General features: G+C 34.1%; 1 protein-coding gene across 29 annotated transcripts in view; it reads right to left on the reverse strand.

Annotated features, from left to right (window-relative positions):
* The window catches only part of PTPRD (protein tyrosine phosphatase receptor type D), a 2,145,367-nt gene that overhangs the window by 1,310,916 nt on the left and 811,524 nt on the right, over positions 1-22,927 (reverse strand). For all 29 annotated transcript variants that reach the window (XM_067744351.1, XM_067744350.1, XM_067744358.1 and 26 more), the window contains exon 6: positions 15,258-15,296. The gene's annotated coding sequence lies outside the window, so the exon portion shown is untranslated. The remainder of the gene's footprint in view (positions 1-15,257; positions 15,297-22,927) is intronic.

Raw genomic sequence — 22,927 nt, forward strand, 5'->3', positions numbered from 1 at the left:
ATATTAATTCAAAATCAAACTGAAAGTTGCAAGGACTGACTTGGCCTCTGCCCATAATCATACAATTCTGGGCAAATGTGACACAATTTTGAGAGCTCTTATGATTGGCATGAAACATAGTCTGGCATATAAATATAAAGATGGAAAAAAACATAATGACAATAAGAATACCATTTCACTAGTTTAAATCAGTGAGTGAAATACCGATTGCTCAGTAATGGAATTGAGACATTAGCTAGTTCTTGGCCACAAAAATGAAGCTATATTTCTTTGTCATGCTTCGCAGCAAAATTAAGATTAATCCAAAGTAGAAATGAAATAAATAAACACTAAAATAGCAAAAGAAAAGTGAGTTAGTATAGAATCTTGAAATGGGGAAATTCTTTCTAAACATGGCATGAAAACCAGAAACGATAGAGGAAGCAACTAGTAAATTTAACAACAGAAAAAATTCTGAGTGGCAAAATACATTACAAACTTGAAAAACAAGACAAAAATCTCTTGATGTTCTTAAAATACACATGTTTTAATGTTTAAGAGCTTGTACAACTCGGTAAGATTTTTTAAAAATCCTATTGAAAAATGGGCAAGTGACTTAAAGCAAATATTAACAGACTTAAAGGGATACATGGACAACAATGCAATAATAGTAAGGGACTCTAATACCCCACTTTCATCAATGAATAGATCATCTAGACAGAAAATCAGTAAGAAAACATTGGCCTTAAATGACATGTCAGACCAGATGAACTTAACAGGTATATACACAGAATATTTCACACCAAAGCAACAGAATACACATTCCTCTCAAGTGCACATGGAACATTCTCCAGAATACATTATGTGTTAGACCACAAACAAGCCTTAATAAATTTAAGAAGACTGAAACCATATCAAGCATCTTTTTTGACCATAATAGTATCAGACTAGAAATTAATTACAGGAAGAAAACTGGAAAATTCACAAATATGTGGAGATTAAACATCCTACTGAACAACCAATGGGTCCAAGTACAAACCAAAAGAGAAATAAAAAAATACTTCGAGACAAATGAAAATGGAAATGGCAATGTGCTAGCATTTATGGGATGCAGCAAAACAATTCCAAGAGCAAATTTCATAGTGATAAATGCCTATATAGAAACAATGAAAAGCTCAAATAAACAATCTAAACTTACACCCCAAGCAACTAGAAAAAGAACAAACGAAGACCAAAATTAGTAGAAGGAAGTACATAACAAAGATCAGAGTGGAAATAAAGTAAATAAAGACTAAAAAGACAACAGAAAAGACCAATAAAAGAGTTGGTTCTTTGCAAAGGTAAAAGAAATTGATGAACCTTTAGTTAGGCTCATTTTGAAAAAGGAGAAGGCTACTAACACACCATTGTAAAGCAATTATACTCCAATAAAGGTGTTAAAAAAAAAAGAAAAAGGAGAAGGCTCAAAATCAGAAATGAAAGAGGACATATCACAACTGATACCACAGAAATACACAGGATCATAAGAGACTACTATGACCAATTATATATTAACAAATTGGACAACCTATAAGCAGATAAATTTTTAGAAACATACAACCTACAAAAGACGAAGTTGTAGAGAAATAGAAAATCTGAACAGACTGATTACTAGTTAGGAGATTGGATGACAAACTTACCAACAAAAGTCCAGGACCAGATGGCTTAACTAGTGAACTCTACTGAATATTTAAAGAAAACTTCATATCCATACTTAGGAAACACTTCCAAAAAAATTGAAGGGGAGGAAACTTTTCCAAATTCATTACATGAGACCAACATTACCCTTATACCAAAACCAGACAAGGATGCCACAGGAAAATAAAATAAAATAATATTACAAGCCAATGTCCCTGATGAAAATAAGTGCAAAAATCCTCAAAATATTAGCAAACCAAATTCAACAATACATTAAAAGGATCATACACCATGATCAAGTAAGATTTATTCCAGGGATGCAAGGATGAGTCAACATATGCAAATTATTCATTGTGATACGCCACATTAAAATGAAGGATAAAAATCATATGATCACCTCAATTGATGCAGAAAAAGCACTAAACAAAATTCAACATCCATTCATGATAAAAATCTCAACGAAGTGGATATAGAGGGAACATATCTCAATGTAATAAAGGCCATACATAAAAGGCAGACCAGACATTGATAAGAGGGAGCACAGAACCAAAAATAATAAAGACCATATATAACAAGTCCACAGGTAGCATCATACTCAATGATAAAAAGCACAAAGCTATTCCTCTAAGATCAGCAACAAGATAAGGATGCCTACTCTCACCACTTCTTTTCAACATAGTATTGGAAGCCCTAGTCAGATCAATTAGGCAAGAAAAGTGAAAAAGCATTCAAATTAGAAAGCAAGAGGGAAAACTGTCACTATTTACAGATGACATGAAACTATATACAGAAAAACTTAAAGACTCCACCCAAACACACACATACACACACACAAACCTGTTAGTAAAACTGCAGGATACAAAGTTAATATACAAAAATCTGTTGCATTTTAATATACTAATAATGAACTAGCAGAAAGACATTAAGAAAATAATCCCATTTGTAATTTTATCAAAAAGAGTAGTATGCTTAGGAATAACTTTAACCAAAGAGGTAAAAGACCTGTGTACTGAAAACTATAACAAAATGTTGAAGGAAAACGAAGACAATACAAATAAATAGAAAATTATTCTGTACTCATGAATTGCAAGAATTAATATTGTTAAAATGCCCGTACTACCCAAAGCAACATACAGACTCAATGCAATCCCTATCAAAATTCCACAGCATTTTTCACAGAAATAGAACAAATAAACTAAAATTTGTATGGAGCCACTAAAGACCCTGGGTACCCAAAGCAATCTTTAGAAAGAAGAGCAAAGCTGGAGACATTGTGTTCCCTGATTTCAAATTATATTACAAAGCTATAGTAATCTGAACACTATGATATTTGGCATAAAAACACACACAGAGATCAATGGAACAGAATAAAGAGCCCAGAATAAACCCATCCATATATGATCAATTAACTTATGACAAAGGAACCAACAATACACAATGAAGAAAGGACAGAATCTTGAATAAATGGTGTTGGGAAAACTGGACAGCTACACACAAAAGAATAAAACTTGACCATTATCTTACACCACACACAAAAATTAACTCAAAATAGACTGAAGACTTGAACCCTGAAACCATAAAATTCTTAAAGGAAAACAGGCAGTAAGCCTCACGACATCAGTCTTGGTAATGACTTTTTTGGATTTGACCCCAAAAGCCAAGGTAATAAAAAAAACAAGTGGGACTACCTCTATCTAAAAAGATATGGCACAGAAATAGAAACCATCAACAAAATGAAAAGGCAACCTATGGAATGGGAGAAAGCCTTTCCAAATCATATATCTGACAAGGGGTTAAAGTTCAAAATATATAAAGAACTTTTATAACTCAACAGCAAAAAAGCAATCTGATTAAAAATGGGCAGAGGATCTGAATAGACATTTATTTTCCAAAGAAAATATACAGATAGCCAACAGATACATGAAAAATTGTTCAACATCACTAATCATCAGGAAAATGCAAATCAAAACCACAATGAGGTATCACCCAATACGTATCAGAATGGTTATCATCAAAAAGGTAAAAGTAAGTATTGGCGAGGATGTGGAGAAAAGGGAACACTGGTTCACTGTTGGTGGGAATGTAAATTGGTGCAGCCACTAAGGAAAACAGTATGGAAATTGCAAAAAAGTTAAAGATAAAACTATCATATGATCCAGCATTTCCACTTCTGTGTATGTATCTTAAGAAAATAAAATGCTAATCCAAAAAGACATCAGCACCGCCATGTTCACTGCAACATTATTTACAAGAGCCAAGGCATGGAAACAACCTAAGTGTCCATCAAATGGATGAATGGATAAAGAAATGTGGTGTGTGTGTGTGTGTGTGTGTGTGTGTGTGTGTGTGTGCGCGTGCATAAATATATAAAAATAAATAAATAAAAATATATAGTGGAATATTATTCAGCTATAAATAAAGAATGAAATCTTGCCATCTGCAACAACATGGATGGATCTCGAGAGCACTATGTTAACTGAAATAAGAGATAGACTGTTTTGGTTCATTTCTAGAATCAAAGAATGAACATCTGTTTCAGATAAAACTAAAAAAAGATGGAATATATATTAAAGCCATGAAAATTCTCAACTTACAGATATTTGATATGTAGATGAAGAACAGAATGCATCACATTACTGTAAGAATGTATTTATTTGTAACAATGAGCACTTTCACCTCAGCGTGAAAAGGAACATATTTTCAAAATCCTATTCCAAACAGATATTAAGCAGAGGCATGAATAAAATGAAACAATTTCATAATCAAACCAGTGCTAATAAACTTTTTAATGAGTTTATCTTTCAAAGAAAGAATGCATTAAGCTCATTTTGTTTACATCATTTTCGTGGCCATTTCAACCACAATCTTGTAACTTCAGTTTTGAAAATAAGAGAAATGGAAAGAAGGATTTTAAGCAAAAGTACCTTGTGATTCCAAGGGAAAGTTTACCACGGATATGGAGCAGCGGCACTTATTCCATAACTCAGTCCTGAAAGCCTCGGACAATTTAGGGAATGATGGGAAGAATGAGCCAGTTTTCCGTGCAGTAGATGGAAGCGATTATACTTGGTGTGGTAAACCACCCCCCTTTCGATTATCAGACACTCCATTTCGGAACATAAAAAATATTTGATACTTCTGGCTGATTAATACTCTCACGGTAAAAAGTATATATTTGTAAGACTCAAAAAATAATTTTAAAAAACTGGTAGTGAAAGACTTGAAACAAAAGATCCAATTTTTCTAGGTCAATCTTGAGTAAAAATTCTAATCATTCCTAATTTCTCAGAAAATACCCTCCTTAAAATTTCCTTACGTAACTATGGTGAATTGAGCATTGGTGTTAAACCATCAGCAGTTCAAGGAATTCTGCTCTTTTCTATTATGGAAGCTTGAGAGATAATAGCATATGTTTTACAAACATAAAATTCACCTTTAGTATGTCAAAGAATAGATGTAAGTATAAAAGAAATACTTGAGCTCTCCATTGGCACTCTAAAGAAAGTACACCAAAATATTTTCCTTTATAAAAGAAAATGGCATTGCAAGCATGAAAAGGAAACAAAAAGATCAACAGTGAAGACAAAAACACCATCATGCTGTCAGGATGTCCACTCTCAAGTCTGCATGAGCTTTGCTGAGAATTTAAGATGACATCTTGTAACTGTAAATATCTTGTAACGGTAAATATCTCTATTTACCGAGATAAAAAGACAGGGTGGGATTGAGCCTTTTTATCCAAAATAGATCATTAGAGTTGAAAATAATTTTGGTAATAATTACACATAGACTCATTTCACAGAGGAGAAAACTGAGACATAGAGGCTTTAATTTGTCTGTCAAACGTCATAGCAAAGTCCACAGTAGAGCTGAACTACAGCTCGAGCTCAAGGATCATGAAGGCACCCCTAGAGCAAAGTATCATTTTCATAGTCATATTTTTTCAAAGAAAGAATAAGTCATCTGGTGGCTTAAGGTCTTATTTACTTAAGGATATGAAGGCAAAACCCTTAAATCAAGACAAACGTAGAAAATCTAGGCAGTGTACTAAGCATATATAGAATGACTATGTATTGTTTTGAAACAGGTGATTGGGGTAACTTGGAAAAATTAACAGCATCTCCATACATGACCCTTACTCCCATACAAATAATTCCCTATTGAGAAATCTGGCTTCATTTGCTACATTAAAACAGCGGGGAGAAGTGGATGGGAAGTTGCAACAGAGGATTATAAAATATTCTCCAAGAATATATCTAAGATTCTATTTATTAAATTTTAAAATTGTATATGCTACATGGTCAGAATAAACAGTGTAAAATAATAATAGCATAAAATAAATCCCTTAAAATGATACTCCTAAATGTGACCAATGGAGAAGGGAGAATTAAGGACTATACTATTTTTAACGAGGAAAAAAATAGTCTTACTTCTTAATAGGAATCAATCAGAACAAAACCATGCGATAGTAAAGCTTGAATTGTGTCTTTATTCTCCAAGAAACACATGTTTAGCCGCTAGAAACTTGTTCTGTTTTCCACTATCAGAGCAGAATTTGACCTCGATATTCTAGACTTAGCAAATAGGAAAAGGCTATGTTTTGATAAAAGGCAAGTGAGACTACTAAGAAAAAGGTAAAAGTACAACTTCACTAATGTATTTTTAAGTCTGACTTTAGGATTCTGGAATGATGGTGCCATGTGTTTCAATTCTCCACAATAGAGTTTTTAAAGAGATGGACATTGGGGTGTCATGAGTTCTTGCTAAAACCTCAGTTTGCCACTCAGGTTATTTCTGTGTTCATTAGAAGGGTGCATTAATCTAATTAGTGTTAAGAATTATGGTACTGAACCATTTTAATGCACTGGAATGTGGAATGAAAAGTCATCAGCAAAGGCACAGAAAACAAAATATGCGACCTTATATAACATTTTCCGTTGTGAATACTAAATAAGACTTTTGGATGTATAATTTAAAAAGTGGTTTTGCTTATTTCTGAAGTAAGGTATGCATGCATGTTCCTGAGGGAGACTTGCTACTATAGTAATACCCTTATGTTTTAACATAGTCCCTTTACCCAGGTTTCTTGATTTCCTTTTCAGGATAGAAAGTATTTGCAATTATTCAGATACATGTTGATAGGACAAAATGTCCACATTTTCTTTTTTTTTTCCAAGAAGAGGAAATATTTGAGAAGTTTTTCTGTGGCAAATACTTTTGTGAAAATTAATGACAAATTGCAGGACTTAAATAACTGGAAGTTTTATTCTAAGTCTTTTCTAGCAGGAGACAATTTTAGAGAACTTTAGGAGCATCAGACAAAAGCAGAGACAGAACCCAACCTGTCCAGTGTTGAGTCCTGTAGCAACTACATAGCTGCCTTAGTATGAAACATGATTTATTGACTTGTCAAATTTTTGGTAAGGAAAATAAATCCTATGCTATGGTTGTGAACTGCTTGCACATCTACATCTTACATCAAAAAAGTCCTCACTCTACCTCAATATGGTAAAAATGCAATTGCCACAGACACGTAGCAAGCCTTTATGTGTTTTCAATATCTAGGAACTGGTACACATATCCAGGATAGAAGGGTATCTCAGAAACTAGGATAGAGGCTGGGCTGGGTAGCCATTGGCAGGACAGTATACAAGTCTCCATATTTAGTCCTATTAGCATAGTCCCAGTCCCTTAAAGCCCACCCACCTTGCCGCTTACCATTGTTCGGTACCTACAACAAGATGCTATAATTTTCTTTAAGCATGCTTTTTAGAAATCATTTTAAGGGTCTACATGGGCTACTGTAAAATTTTACATAATAACTAAGTATATAAAACAAGATCACATAAAAATTCAAAGCAATTTTGATGGTTATGGTAAAAAAGATAAAGACGTGTCAAAAATACAAGTGCATATGTATGACGTCATACATGCCTGAAAAGTGAAAATTAGTGGTCATTTTGGGGATACTGCCTTCAACATGTTATTAATAGAACTATATTACTAGGTAGAAAGAAGATTTAAATGAATAAACAAAATATAAATATTTGAGAGGACTTAGTATAATTAGAAATAGATATAGAGAAAGCAACATATTCTATGCCAATGACAAAATAGAATAGGTTAACATATTTGACAGTAAATTAATATTTGAGAATGATGATAAACAAAAGTATATAAGATCACTTACAAAAGTCTATGCTTAATTTTTCAGGAAACTTAAACATACTGTAAGGTATTGCCTTTCTTCAACCTCAATCATTTTATTACCTTTTCACATTTCCTGTTCCTCCCTTATTTCTGAAATGGTGAAAGACAACTTCTACCATATACATCCCACTAGCAAAAAATTGTAAACCAATTCAGCATGACTAGAAAATAGAAATAATATACGGAAAGACATTTTCATACGCCTCAGCATGTTTGTGGCAACTTTTTAAGGCATTTATCTTTTTTTGATACTAGAGTTTGTATTGCAGGAGTGATTTTCAGGCTGTGACAAAGTGGAAATGATTGTCTAAGAGTCCCTCTGAAAAACACAGGGAGAGGGATGTGAAGGGGAGGGGCATCAGCTGGCAATTGTAGAGTTTTCCTGATATCACTTGATACTTGTTGGACAGTAAGTCTGGTATTCTGAGTACCCAAGACAGAGGAAGTAACATACAACAACAAATGGAACAATAAACAAATAAATAAAAATCCATAAAAACCTGCTTGGGTAGTGTTCCTATTTTTTACAAACACCTGGAGAAGTACTGCTTGACTTAGGACAGCAGGCAAGAAATCAAGCAGGGGATGCCATGCTTAATTAACCACAAAAGGTTCTTTCAAAATATTGAATATTAGTACTAAGATAGATAATTTCAGTAGATTTACTAGAATCCCTATTTAAATTATTTTCATGAAAGCATTTATTAATATATGTTCGATGAGAGTGACTTAAATACAAAAGTAGATAATGTACCTCTCCACTAAAAAGACAGTTATGCATACAGTCTAGTTACTGACACTAGTAGAATCCAACTAAGGATTGTTATTAGCAAATGTGCAAGCCCTATGCCATCCTGAGAAGCAAACTACCAATATGACATAATTTTTGCTCAATGTTAAGGAAGTATGCTTAATAACTAATTCTCCCAAAACGGAATGTGCTGCCTTGAGAAGGTTTTTTTGAACTCCAATCCTGAAGGTGAAATTAGGTGAGAGGAATGAGGAGATACAAAATTAATGGAAGTTGTTGAAGGGATGTGTCACTCAAGTCAGACTGAATTCCAGATGTAATGACTCTGATTCTTAGAAGTTGAATCAACATTATAGAGGTAGATTTTAATGTCCCGCAACCATGTTTTGGGAGACTTTTATTATTGACATGAAATATGATGAGGTGTAATTTGTTGTGCTCCCTTCCATGGTAGTGGACTTAAATGCTTTTAGTTCCAGGTAATTGTATACAATTATTTTTGATCTCCACTCCTGTGTGTGAAGAAAGGAGGTTATGTTTAATTAATTAATTGTTGTAGAAATGATGCTAGTTGGCATGTTAGTGGCATTTAAATTATTACATCTTTTAAAAAGTTAAACTGAAAAAAAAAGTTAAACTGAGCTAGCACATGGAAGCTTCCACTGTATAAGACAAAACAAATCAAAACAGGCATAGGTGGGGGTGTTGCTTCAGGTCAATTCAAAGAGTAAAAATTGAACAAAGATTACTCGGAATACCCTACCAAAATAAAATAATCTAAGACATGGAGACTCTTTTTAACTTAGGAAAAAGAAAATGATTATTTTATGGTCCTTAATATGGATCTTACCTAAGGACAGTTAAGATTAAAGAACTAAAAGCATTATTACAAGAATACTGTTCATTTTTCAATTGGAAAGTGTACCATTTTAAATTTAGATATTCGTCTTGTATCTTTTCCCCTCTTCATGTTGTTTGATTCTAAAGATATTTGGTAAGTGAGTAATAGCTGTTTTTTATTAAATATTTTAGTACAGATTTTCCCAAGGCTTTTATTTTGGGAGCTTTGTTACCTGCTATGACAACCACGTAAGTAGTACCTCAGATTATTTGGTGACAGGAGAAAACTATTTTAAAGTCAAAAATAATATTGCCAAAACATACCTTTGGAAACCTGACTCCAGATTTCAAAATTACATAAATACTATGATGCCCATTTTCACAAGAACCATATGATTAGTTTGAGCAGGTTTTAGGCTGCTATGTAACAAACCAAAACCAAAAACAAAACGAAAAACAAGAACTCAGCGGCTTAAAACAAATAATTTACTTCTTGTTCTTATACATTGGCTCTGGAACTAGGAGTCTTGCCACAGCAGGTTTCTTCCATCAGGTGACTCAGAGAACCAGGATGATTTACTACTGTGGCTCTGTTATCTCAAACTGATGTCTCTTCTGTAGAGGCAGAGAGAGACTAGAAAGTACACAGGGTCTTTTCACCTCCTCTGCCCCAAAGTGATACACTTCTCTTCCAGTTTCCATTGGCCAGAAATAATCACATGGCCCTACCTCACCGTAAGGTAGAGGAAAAATATCATCATTTCCCTGTTACTCAAGAATGAAAGGAAACCCAAATACTGATGGGCAGTAATGATGCCTCTCATACTGTCCAGTAACCTGGCATCCTAGCAAGGTGAAGGGAAAAAATGAAAGGCCTAAACAAACATTGAGAACTTCAGTCGACACCAATTTTAAAAATAAATAAAAGCACCACAATTACACAAAACACATAAAATGACAGTCCTTGAACTCAATCACATCATTTTTATACTACCTAACCTCTATCAGACTGTTTGCACAAATAAGTTACTCAATAAGATGTGAGAGATGAATAAATGAATTGATGAGAGTATGCTATTCCTTTCTTTGGTCCCTGAACATATAATTTATGTTCACATCATGACAATTTTCATCACAATAGCAAGCTAACATTGAAGATAATTTTAATACCTGTATATTTTCATAAAATTGACAAAGTATTTATTTAATTTTTACTTTTTCATTGAAGTATAGTTGATATACACAAACAACCCAATTAAAAAATGGGTACAAAAACCAAATAGATATTTTTCCAAAAAGGAAACACAGATTGCTAACAGGCACATGAAAAGATGCTCAACATTGCTAGTCATCAGGGAAATGTAAATCGAAACCATAATGAGATATCACCTCACAGCTGTTGGAATGGCTGTCAGCAAACAGAACACATTTAACAAATGTAGGCAAGCATGTAGAGAAAAGGAAACCCTCATACACTGATGGTAGGAATGTAAATTGGTATAAGCACTGTAGAAAACAGTATGGAGGCTTCTCAAAAAACTAAAAATAGAACTCTCATATGACCCAGTAACTCCACTCCTGGGTATATATTAAAAAAAAAAAAAGTACACTAATTCAAAAAGATACATGCACCCCAATTTTCACAGCAGGTTTATTTATAATTGCGAAGATGTGGAAGCAACCTAAGTTTCCATCAACAGATGAATGGATAAAGAAGCTGTGGTATACATTGACAATGGAATACTACTCAGCCATAAAAATGAATGAAATTTTGCCATTTGAAGCAACATGGATGGACTTGACAGGTATTATGCTGAGTGGAATAAATCAGAGGAAGACAAATACTAAATGATATCATTTATATGTGGAATCTAAAATATATAGCAAACTAGTGAATATAACAAAAAAGAAGCAGACTCACAGATACAGAGAGCAAACCAGTAGTCACCAGTGGGGAGAGGGAAGGGGGAGGGGCAATATAGGGGTAGGAGATTAAGAGGTACAAACTATCAGGTATAAAATAAGCTATAAGGATATATTGTACAACAGGGGAATATAGCCAATATTTTATAATAACTATAAATGAAGAATAATAAAATATTTATGTATGTTTCCTAATTCAAAACTATGAGGTAGGCATATGTGTGTGGTTTGTTCCCTTCAGTTTTTAAATACAACTTAAGACCCTTAGAAAACACATAGTATTTTAACACCAAACATTTAATTCTTGATGAGGGAATACTTTAAAACATACGGATATTTTGGTATATGTCCAAAAAATATTTTTAAACCCTCTATATTAGAGACTGAACTCAATTCTTAGAAAATGCAATACTCAGTTGAATAATTTACATCATTTGAAAGAAATTCCGTGACTAATACTAAGCACATGAATGTAATCTGCAGGTTGTCTGTAATACTATTTAAAAATAGGATGGCCAAACCTACATAAAATTTGCATTAAAAAACTGAGTACATGAATGAGTGAATGAAACATCCATTAATCACCATAGTCTAACTACAGAAGGGTTATGTGGGTTTCCACTACGTAGATTCTGTTTTGGTTATTAATGACATGAATATGTATGTATGTGTATAAATATAAATATATATATGATAGATATAGATATGATATAAAAGATAGATATATATTATTTAATACATATGTGCAAATGTACAACTTGGGCATAGACTGTGACAATTTTCCCACCCTTGGATTTAAAGCAAGCAAGCTTTTCATCTTCTCAAATAACTATAAAGTACAAAAGACTAAATCTCATGTTAACCACTTATGCACTTTTCTTAAGGACTGCAAGCCAGGGGTGCTACTCCAATATATGTAGAACTGGATATTATTAAAAGCATACTGGGGTAAATTTTCTTCGGGAAGACATCTCAGTGACGTCTTCAACATCCTAGAAATAGACTGAAATCTCAGCATCACGACTAAGTGATTGTAGATGAACTAACTAACCTCTCTGACCCTTAGTCTCCTCAGCTCTGAAATGCTGAACAAAATGCATGCCTCAGAGTATGATTGGAAGGTAGAACTGAGACGACATCCATTAAAAAAAGCACCTAGCAAAGCACCTGATACACAGTGAATCCTTAAAAATATTAATTCCCTTCAACTGTACATAATTGTGCATGTGTTATTAGCTTGACCTCTTAAAAGGTCCAAACTCCAGGTGCAGAAAATAAAATTTATGAATTGGAACAGACTGCTGCAATTGCACACACAGATAAAAAATTCAGTGAATCATAAGCATTAAACACATTATTTTATGTAAGTGGAAAAATGCTGCAATAAGGCTTTCTGTAAATATTTTCAACTTCAATGTGGACTGTATTAGCTCTTCATATGGAAGTGAATTTTTATTGCTGGCATTTAGTTCCAGAATAAATATTATTTTTTAAGCTTGAGGCTTATATGATAATGAATAGAATATATTTCAATTTCTTTTACTTTGCAATAGTTGCATATTATCATTTACATTTCAATACTATTCTAGTTTTAATTTTACATTTATTTTCTTTTCACTGAATTGTACTCTAATAACACAGTTTTCTAGACTGTATCAATATTACCTGAAATAAATTCAGAATTATATATCAATCACCCTCCATGTTCGAGTCATTTTATTCCTACTAAAACTCATAATTGGATAGAAGCAAACAATATAGAAATTAAGTGTTAGGTTTGAGCTTTATAGTATAGTGAGTACACGTGAAATCCTAAATAAGTTAGTCTATTGAAAATATTTCTTGAGGAACTACTAAACACAGAGCAATATGTAAGGTATGCTTTATAAATGGCACAAGAGGGCATTCCTACCTCATTTAACAAGCTTGCAAAATTGCTAAGTAGAAAATATGCATGCAATACAAGAACCTTAGAACACAAGACAGTATAAATTAAAGTGCTAACTTTGTGATCCTGAAAATAAAGAGTTCAGGGAGGTGGGGAATCATACCACAATGTTTAAAGCAATGAAGAATTTCAGGAGAAAATGGGAGTTGGAGTTGAACTTGGCCTTGAGAGATGAATAGAATATGGATGTATAGGCAGACAAGGAAGACCACTCCGTTCACAGAAGTTGACATAATGACGATGGGGGCTATGAGAGGAAAGAACTTAGCTTTGAGTTTCTTGGTATGTGCTCAAGGAAGATTGCTTTTGAATAAGTGTGGCAGAACTCAATTATCACGTATATAACAGATCAGGGGAAAAAATCCTTACAGGCAATATGGCAAGATATAGAACTATGAGGATAAGTGCTATTTTCGATCAATCATCTGTCTGTTTTATGAAATGGATTAGAAATGAGATAAATTAGAAGAAGAATACCCAGAAGACAACTGTGATGATGAGAATTGCAAGAACACACTGACAGCTTAAATGAATTAGGCAGGTAGAGTTCAGAAAAAAAAGATAATTACAGGAGGCATGTCCAGATCCCACATGTGCAACTAAGAGAAGGTTTAGGATGGGGAAAAATCCAGGAAACATTGAGATTATGAAATCCTGTATCCCAATTTTCATCATAATAAATCAAATGCTTAAGCAAAGCTCTGTATTTGCAGAAAGTGCTAAAGGGATAGGAGGTTAACCCTCATCCTCATGAGAATGAATAGTGTCAGCTTTGTTACTGTTTGGCAGAAGGTATACACTGGATATGGCCTGAAGTAGCACAGAAACGTCATGATAAGATGACCAGAAGATACTAGCTTGGAAACCCTGAGAAGAATTTGGGAGCAACAGGTCATACACAATAACAAAGACACGTGGAACTCTCATCACCCTCCCATTCTAACCTAGCAATACCCAATTATTAGTAAAGAATGATGTATAAGACTGTACTTCTGCAATGCATCTAGTTGAAATTTCATAGTACTCTTGGCTGAGTATTATAGAAAGGGTGACTCTAGAAATCAGGAAAATTGTGGACTCCCATATTACACAAGAATAAGAAGCCAAACCAGAGTATTATTGACAAAAACTAAATAAGATAAAATATGAGATAAAGAATGTTTTATAATCTTGCATATATTCAGAACATAGTAGGAAACCAATACATGAATTTGAGCAACATTTCTATAATATTTGGAGGGAAGAAAAAGAGACTGGGTGGAGTGTAAGATGAATATATAAGCTGATGTTTGGGAAAATACAACTTATAGAAAAACTTCTACCTCAACCAGTCATCTTTTTAATTAAACAATCTCGCTTCCCCATGCCTATAATATATGTACCAGGCAAATACCATACAAATTTTAAGAGTTTTCATGTTGAAAACTGCAGTGCCTTCAGTGTATTTCTAGTTCCATAATATGTAAACTATAATATCAACATTGTAGAAATGAAAATCTTTTTAAAAATTCAGCTATCAGCTCCTCTGTGATTTTTATTTTGCTGTTGCATTTGATCTATTTTAAAAGAAAAATTTTCAAATTGATACTCTCTGCATCTTACCTGAATAATTATTTTTCCTATCTCAGACTGTTTCGGTGGTGATTTTTGTTTCCTTAAGAAACAAATGCTACCCCTCCTTGGAATATTCTCCTGACCATGAAGTTGAATCTTCAAGAAGTATCTGGACTTAACAGATCATCCCATATGGGTTAAGATGTAACTGACCTTCTACTATTGGCTTTAGGAGATTCAACCTCAGGGGATGGAAATGAGGGGAGAAATAAGAAAAAGGATTAAGCCTGAGATAAAAAGAAAGATAACCTCCCAAAATTTGTGGCAAAAGAAATGAAAATATTGACAGTACTATTAAAAAAAAAAGTGTCTTACCAGAATTTTGAAGTCACTGGATGATCCAGGAGTCCAAGCCTAATTAGAAAAAGAGTGAAAAAAAGTTACTTTAGTTTTCTTGTTTTAAAAATAGATACACAATTTTTATAATTCTATAACGTTTACATTTATAAATATTGTAGACTGATGAAAATACCTTAGGAAACCATTTTTCTAGGTGAAAATATGTTTTTCACTTAAATTGTAGTGTTTATTTAATCTCATATTGTGCCATTAAATAAACAAAGACAAAGAAAATACAGTCTAGATCTTGAAAATATGTTTCCAACTATTCAGGTGACCATAATTATTCAGTTTAATTCTTTAGATTCTCAAAAGAAGGTAGAATATTACTAAATATACTTGAAATCTCCAAATACTTATTACATGCATTTATTTTTCTTATGAGCTAGGAACACCAAAGCTTCATTTTTAAAAACGTTTTACCATTTTTCTGCCTTTGTTGGTATCAGACAGTCATTAGTTTCGACTTTGATTCATTTTTGAAAAGTAAATCCATGTAAGATATTATAATGACAAAAATAAAAGGGCTTTAATTTCCAAATTATATTAAAATGCAGCCTCTATGTTTTTAAGGTATTTGAAGTTCAAATGAAAGGCAGTATCTGAACAGCACAAATTCCCAAAAGAAGACCTAGCACCTGCTGTGGGATGCAAAGGTTTTATAAATGTTGTCTTGTGTAAAGACAATGGCAAACATTGTGAGGCCATTTGTAAATATGCCTGACTGCCTCTGTGTTTTAGCAGAAATATTGAACTTCTAACCATTATTCTATAAAATAAAAGAAATTATTTTTTAAACATATGATTATCACCTTTTCCTTTTACCTTGGGAATTAATTTGAAATTATATATTGTACAAGTATTGAAAAACTATTTTTCTATAAAAGAGAATGAAGAATAACAATAAATCTGAAAATCTGATACTATGTGTATACAGTTTTCTGTGTCGATAAATACGTGTCTGCTTCTTATTGCCACAGCATTCAAATTAGGTTATCTGGCCAGAATTGCATACATAATGCTGGACCACTAATTGGTAACAAATTGGCCAGAACGAATCTATTAAAATTCTTTCTCTAGGGCTTAGAATCACTGGAGAAGACCAGTGGTTCACTTGAGAGGAGCAAGCAGTGGATTTTGTTGTATTATGAGAGAGCCTGGCTTCAAAGGTACAAAGCCTCTGTCTCTGGATTTTAGTTCTTCTCATGAGAGTCAAAGAAAATGTTTGGTATTTTTCTTTCCTTTTCACATTTTAGGTTATTTCTTTATTGTGAGTTACAAATCACACAAGAAACTTGTAAAAGTAAAAATGTATATAGCTCAATAAATTATCACAAACTGAATGCTCATGTAATCAACACTCAGATCAAGAACTAGAACACAACTAACACATAGAGGCCCACTTGGTCTGTCACTATGTGTGCATTTGTGTGTATGTGTGTGTGTGTATACACACATGTATATACACAACATACACACAAACTATATATATGAATGACATATACACACACAGTATACATACACATACGTAAATACATATAGTTTAAACTCACTTGATTACTTCTTGTGGGTTATGCTAAAGCACAGGTTCGAATAAAATGCAAACCAGTTGAGGCAACACAGATGCATACGCCATGACTGTGGAAATGCAGCACTAATGTCACGTATTCATCAAAATTTTGCATGGCATATTGACTATGTGTTACCAGAGAGGGACAATCCTTTGGACATGTCATGTAATGTCATTGAACATATTGTATAATGTAATCATGATAAACTATTATATAAAAACTATATATATGTATTTGTCTGTTTCCAGATTTTTTGTTCATCCTATAGTTTTGCCTTAGTTTTGACCTTTATACAATTGAAATCATACACTGTATTTTCATCTTTATTTAATTTCCCTCAACATGTACGTGTGATTCATTCATCTTGTTGCTTGTAACTATAATTATTTTTCATTTCTATAGAATTCCATTGGATAGATATTACGTGATTTATATATTCAATCCTCTATTGACAGATATGGATTGTTTCTACTTTCTAGTTATCATGAATAATTCTATTATAAGCATCCGTTTATACATGCACACATATTTTTCTTGGCTATTTCTTAGAAGTAATTTACTCGAGTACATATGTTCTATTTTAGCAGACACTGCTGAATAGTGTTATCAAAGTTGCCATTGTTGCACAAATTCACCAGAATATATTTATATTCTGCTTAGCTTTAGCCATCAGTTTACTGTGTAGTATAATTATACTTTTAATTGACATTTCTTTATTAATGTGTTTTAGTGTATTTTCATATTTTTGTCATATATATATATACATAATTCATACAAATATGTATTTTTTTATTTAAGGAGATACTTTTCAATTTTCTTATCCATTTAATGTGGGTTGTCTTCTCCTTATTAATTTGTAGAAGTGCTTTATATATTCTAGATATGAGTCCTTTGTTGGTTATACTTGGTGAAATATATTTCCCACTCCACAGCTCACCCTTTTACTCACTTATTATGCCTCTTGTTGCAACTTCATTCTTAGTTTTATAGCAGTCAAATTTAACCATCTCTGTCTTTCTTTTTGTGCCCCATGTATTACACGAAGTGATCATATATACATATTCTTCTCTATCTTCTTCTGAAAGTTTGTTATTGTATGATTCTTCTGCCTCTCACATCTAATCCAAAAACCTACCTGAAATTAATGTTTTGCTCTGTGTGATTTGTGGTAAAATGTTATTTTCCAAATTGACCCAATAAAACCTATTGAAAATACCTTGCTTTCGCCACTGCTCTGCAATGCTAGTTTTGTCATAAATTAAGTGTCCATAGATACTTGGGTGTTTCTAGATGTCAATGTATCCCATTTAAATATGTCTATATCACACGTGTCTATATCATATCTTACCACAACTTGATGTGGATAGAAGAGCAGGACCCTCTACCTTTTCCTTAAGAGCTTATTGAATATTTAAAAAATATAATCCACATAACATAAAATTCACTGTTTCAAAGTGGACAGTTTAATGGTTTGTATTATGTTCACAATGTTGTGTAAACATCACCATTAATTCCAGAACATTTCCAAAATCTGAAAAAGAAATCCTATACCTATTAGTGATCAACCCCATTTCTCCCTTATCCACTTCCCCTGGCAACCTCTAATCTGCCACTCTGCATATGCCTATTCTGGACAATTCATACAAATTAATCATACAATTTGTAGACATTTTTGTCTATCTTATTTCACTTAGCAAAATGTTTTCAAGGTCCATCTATGTTGTAGCACATAGCAGTATTTCCTACCTTTTTATGGCTGAATAATATTCCACTGAGTGGACACAGTACATTTTTTTAATCTATTCATTAGCAAAGAATAAATTTTGCTTATTTTCACTTTTTTTGTCAATTATGAATAATGCCACTATGAACATCCGTGGACAGGTTTTGGGTGTGAAAATATGTTTTTAGTCCTCCTGGGCATATATGTAGGAGTAGAATTTCTGAGTCATATGTTAATTCTATGTTTAACTGTTTGAGGAACTGCCAAACTCTATTCCAGAGTGGGAATGCCATTTTACATTCCTACCAGCAATGAATAAATGTTACAATTTCTCCATATCCTCGCCAAGACTTGTCATTTTCCACTCTTAAAAAATATGGCCATTATAGCCAGTGAATGTGATAGTATCTCATTGTGGTTTTGATTTGCATTTCCCCAAAGACTAATGATGGTGAACAATTTTTCATGTGGCTCTTGGCCATTTGTCTATCTTCCTTGGAGAAATGTTTACTCTAATCCTTTGTTCATTTTTAGTTGGGTTATCTGTTTACTGTTGAGCTCTCACTATTCTTTTTATATTCTGGATATTAATCCCTTATCAAATATATGTAATTTGCAAACATTTTCTCCCATTCCATGGATTGCCTTTTAATTTTGTGTTATTTCACAAAAATGCACAATTTTCTATATAGAGGTTTCACACCTTTTAATAAATTCATTTCTATTTGATATTTTTATATTATTAAACATGGTACTTCTATTTTCTATTTATCACTTGTATGTACAAATGCAATTGACTTTCTATTGACTTTACACTGAGCAATCTTAATTGACCTGTGTATTCTTTTCAATTTACTATCTGCACTCTCACATTATACACAAACAATGATGGTTTCATATATTCCACTTAAATCTTTGAACTTTAAAAATGTGCCTGTATATGTATGAATGCATGCTTGGGGGTATGCACACTGGCATGTGTGTGAATGTGTATGCATTTTGAATCACTGCACTCACTAGGACTACTAGAATGATGAACAGAAGAGCTGTTCCTGGGCACCCTTCTCTTGATCTTAAGGGAAACTTACCACTAAGTTCACTATTTGTTGTAGGTGTTTGCTAGATATTCCTTATCATAATGAGAAAGATCCCCTCTATTTTCAATTTACTACGAGTTTTAGTTAAACAGGAATTTTTATTATTCATCTCATTAATAGGTATGTAATTATTCAGATTGTCTTATTCTTTCTCACATCAGTTTTGTTAAGTTATATTTTAACTAGTAATTTACTTTATGCAAAATTTTATTTTTTTAAAAAAGTTAGTTCCAACATCCTTTCAACATCTTTTTCGTATCTTCAGGATTTGTAGAAACTTCTATTCCTGATATTATTCTTGACACCTCTCTTTTTTTAACTTGGTCAGTAACATCAATATCTACCACTTTTATTATGTTATTCAAAGAACCAATTTTAGTTTCGTTAATCCTCTCTATTGTATGTTTGGTACAATGTACAATATTTTTTCATTTTATTACCTCCTGATTTTTATTATTTCTCTCCTTCTGTCTTCGAGTTAAATGTGCTGTTTTCCCTCAGTTTGAGATGGATGCTTATAATCGATTTTCTGCCTTATTCTTTTCTTATATGTGTATTTGAAGTACACTTCACTGTAACATTGGTTTTAGTTTTTTTTATTATAGCAGTTTAATTTTTATTCATTTCTAAGTATTTTAAAGTTGATTTTTTACTGAAGAAGTATTGCAAAAATGTATATTTTAATTTTCCTAATATCTGGAGATTTTCTGATTCAAATAACTTACGCACAAAGCACTTAACTCAACATGATGCCAATCCTCTATAAAATATTGAAACTTGCTTTATGATTCAGCATCTGATTAATTTTTATAAATGTTCTGTGTGTCCTTGAAAATGATATACACTGCAATTAAGTGCATTGTTCTATAACCATAAATTATATTAAATGTGTTAATCATGTTGTTCATTCAGATACTGGAAGATGCATGTTGTACACCCCCCCACCATGATTTAAGTTTGTCTTTTCTTCCTTTTAGCTCCATCTTTTAAAAAAAATTCTATATGTTAGGCTACACTAAGAAATACATACAAATTTATAATTTTTATATCCTTCTGTTCAACAGAAACTCTTCTTGTGAAGTAGTTCCATTTTATGCCTACTACCACATCTAAGTTCTGTTTGAAATTAATAGAAATGTCCCAGCATTTACACTGACTTTTCTCAAAAGAACAACAAATAATTTTAGTAGAAAAAAATGCATGTTAAAGTAAATATACAGGCTGTCAAATCACTAGTTAGAGTGGCCAGTGCATCCAGGGAGAGTCAAAGGAGGATTTAACTGGGGTGAATACATATTACAATAGGGAAAAGTAGCTTATGCAACAACATGGATGGCGATGCATTCTATGTAGCTAGGGTCTGAGCATGTGGTGGAAAGAGATACGACCAATATTTGAACATGGTTTAAAATCAGATTTGAAGGGCTTGATAACAGCAAGACTTTTATCATTAGTGAGCAATGTGAAGATAAGGCAGAGAAGATTTTGGAGTAGGGTTCTGATGACCTTAACAAAGCAATCTGAGGAGGTAGCAGAGAAATATGAAAAGTAAAATTTTAAATGAGTTTTAGAATCCTGTAGCATCTCTTTGTGGGTAGTTCTAATAATCTACTGGACATGTAGACCTGGAGTTCAGGAGAAAGTTATAAACTGGAGCTACAGATTTGGGATTTATCAGTGTTTTAGTGATAAATGAAGCATGGGAGAAAAGGAGGACACAAAAGTGATAATCAATAATGGATACTTAGGGGAACATCAACATTACTGGAAAAGGCAGCAAAAATGTAATAAGCAAAATTGGTTGAGAAACTTGATAGACATTTCTCAAGTTTAAAGGAGGAAGGAGCCAAGAACAAATGGCGTCAGCAATGCAAAATGTTCTTCAGAGTGTTCCAAGATGATGACAACAAAATTTTGGCCTTCACTATTGCCTTTAGTAAGAGACATTTAAGCAGAATATTGAGATTAAAAGTTGAACACTTTGAGTGATAAATGGTAACTTAAAGAATTATAGTTCATCAAATATAAGGTTTTCTCTTTTGAATTTTGATGAAAAAGGGAGGAAAAAGGCAGAATAAAGGTTGGAGGGTGGTGATAGAGTCAAGGAAAAGTAACTCTTGTTTACATATAAATTATGTTCAAAATTTTAGGTCACCAGAGAGCCTCACCCATAATCTTACTCTGCTTTAAAAATATCTCGGGCTTCCGGGAAGATGGCGGAAGAGTAAGACGCGGAGATCACCTTCCTTCCCACAGATACACCAGAAATGCATCTACACATGGAACAACTCCTACAAAACACCTACTGAATGCTGGCAGAAGACCTCAGACCTCCCAAAAGGCAAGAAAGTCCCCAGGTACCTGGGTAGGGCAAAAGAAAAAACAGAGACAAAAGGATAGGGACGGGACCTGCACCAGTGGGAGGGAGCTGTGAAGGAGGAAAAGTTTCCACACACTAGGAAGCCCCTTCGCGGGCGGAGACTGCGGGTAGCGGAGGGGGAAAGCTTCGGAACCGCAGAGGAGAGCACAGCAAAAAGGGTGCGGAGGGTAAAGCAGAGAGATTCCGGCACAGAGGATCAGGGCCGAGCGGCACTCACCAGCCCGAGAGGCTTGTCTGCTCACCCGCCGGGGCGGGCGGGGCTGGGAGCTGAGGCTTCGGTCGGAGCGCAGGGAGAGGACTGGGGTTGGCGGCGTGAACACAGCCTGCAGGGGGTTAGTGTGCCACGGCTAGCTGGAAGGGAGTCCGGGGAAAAGTCTGGACCTGCCGAAAAGGCAAGAAACTTTTTCTTCCCTCTTTGGTTCCTGGTGCGCAAGGAGAGGGGATTAAGAGCGCTGCTTAAAGGAGCTCTGGAGACGGGCTCGCGCGCGGCTAAAAGCGCAGACTCCAGACACGGGCATGAGATGCTAAGGCTGCTGCTGCCGCCACCAAGAAGCCTGTGTGCGAGCACCGGTCACGCTCCATACCTCCCTCCTGGGGAGCCTGTGCAGGCCGCCACTGCCAGGGTCCCGGGATCCCGGGATCCAACTCCCCGGGAGAACGCACGGCGCGCCTCAGGCTGGTGCAACGTCATGTTGGCCTCTGCCGCCGCAGGCTCGCCACGCACTACGTGCCCCTCCCTCTCCTCGGCCTGAGTGCGCCAGAGCCCGCGAATCAGCGGCTCCTTTAACCCCGTCCTGTCTGAGCGAAGAACAGACGCCCTCCAGCGACCTACACGCAGAGGCGGGGCCAAATCCAAAGCTGAGCCCTCCGAGCTT

The sequence above is a fragment of the Pseudorca crassidens genome, chromosome 7 (genome assembly GCF_039906515.1).
Source record: "Pseudorca crassidens isolate mPseCra1 chromosome 7, mPseCra1.hap1, whole genome shotgun sequence".
In the NCBI taxonomy this organism is placed as follows: domain Eukaryota; kingdom Metazoa; phylum Chordata; class Mammalia; order Artiodactyla; family Delphinidae; genus Pseudorca; species Pseudorca crassidens.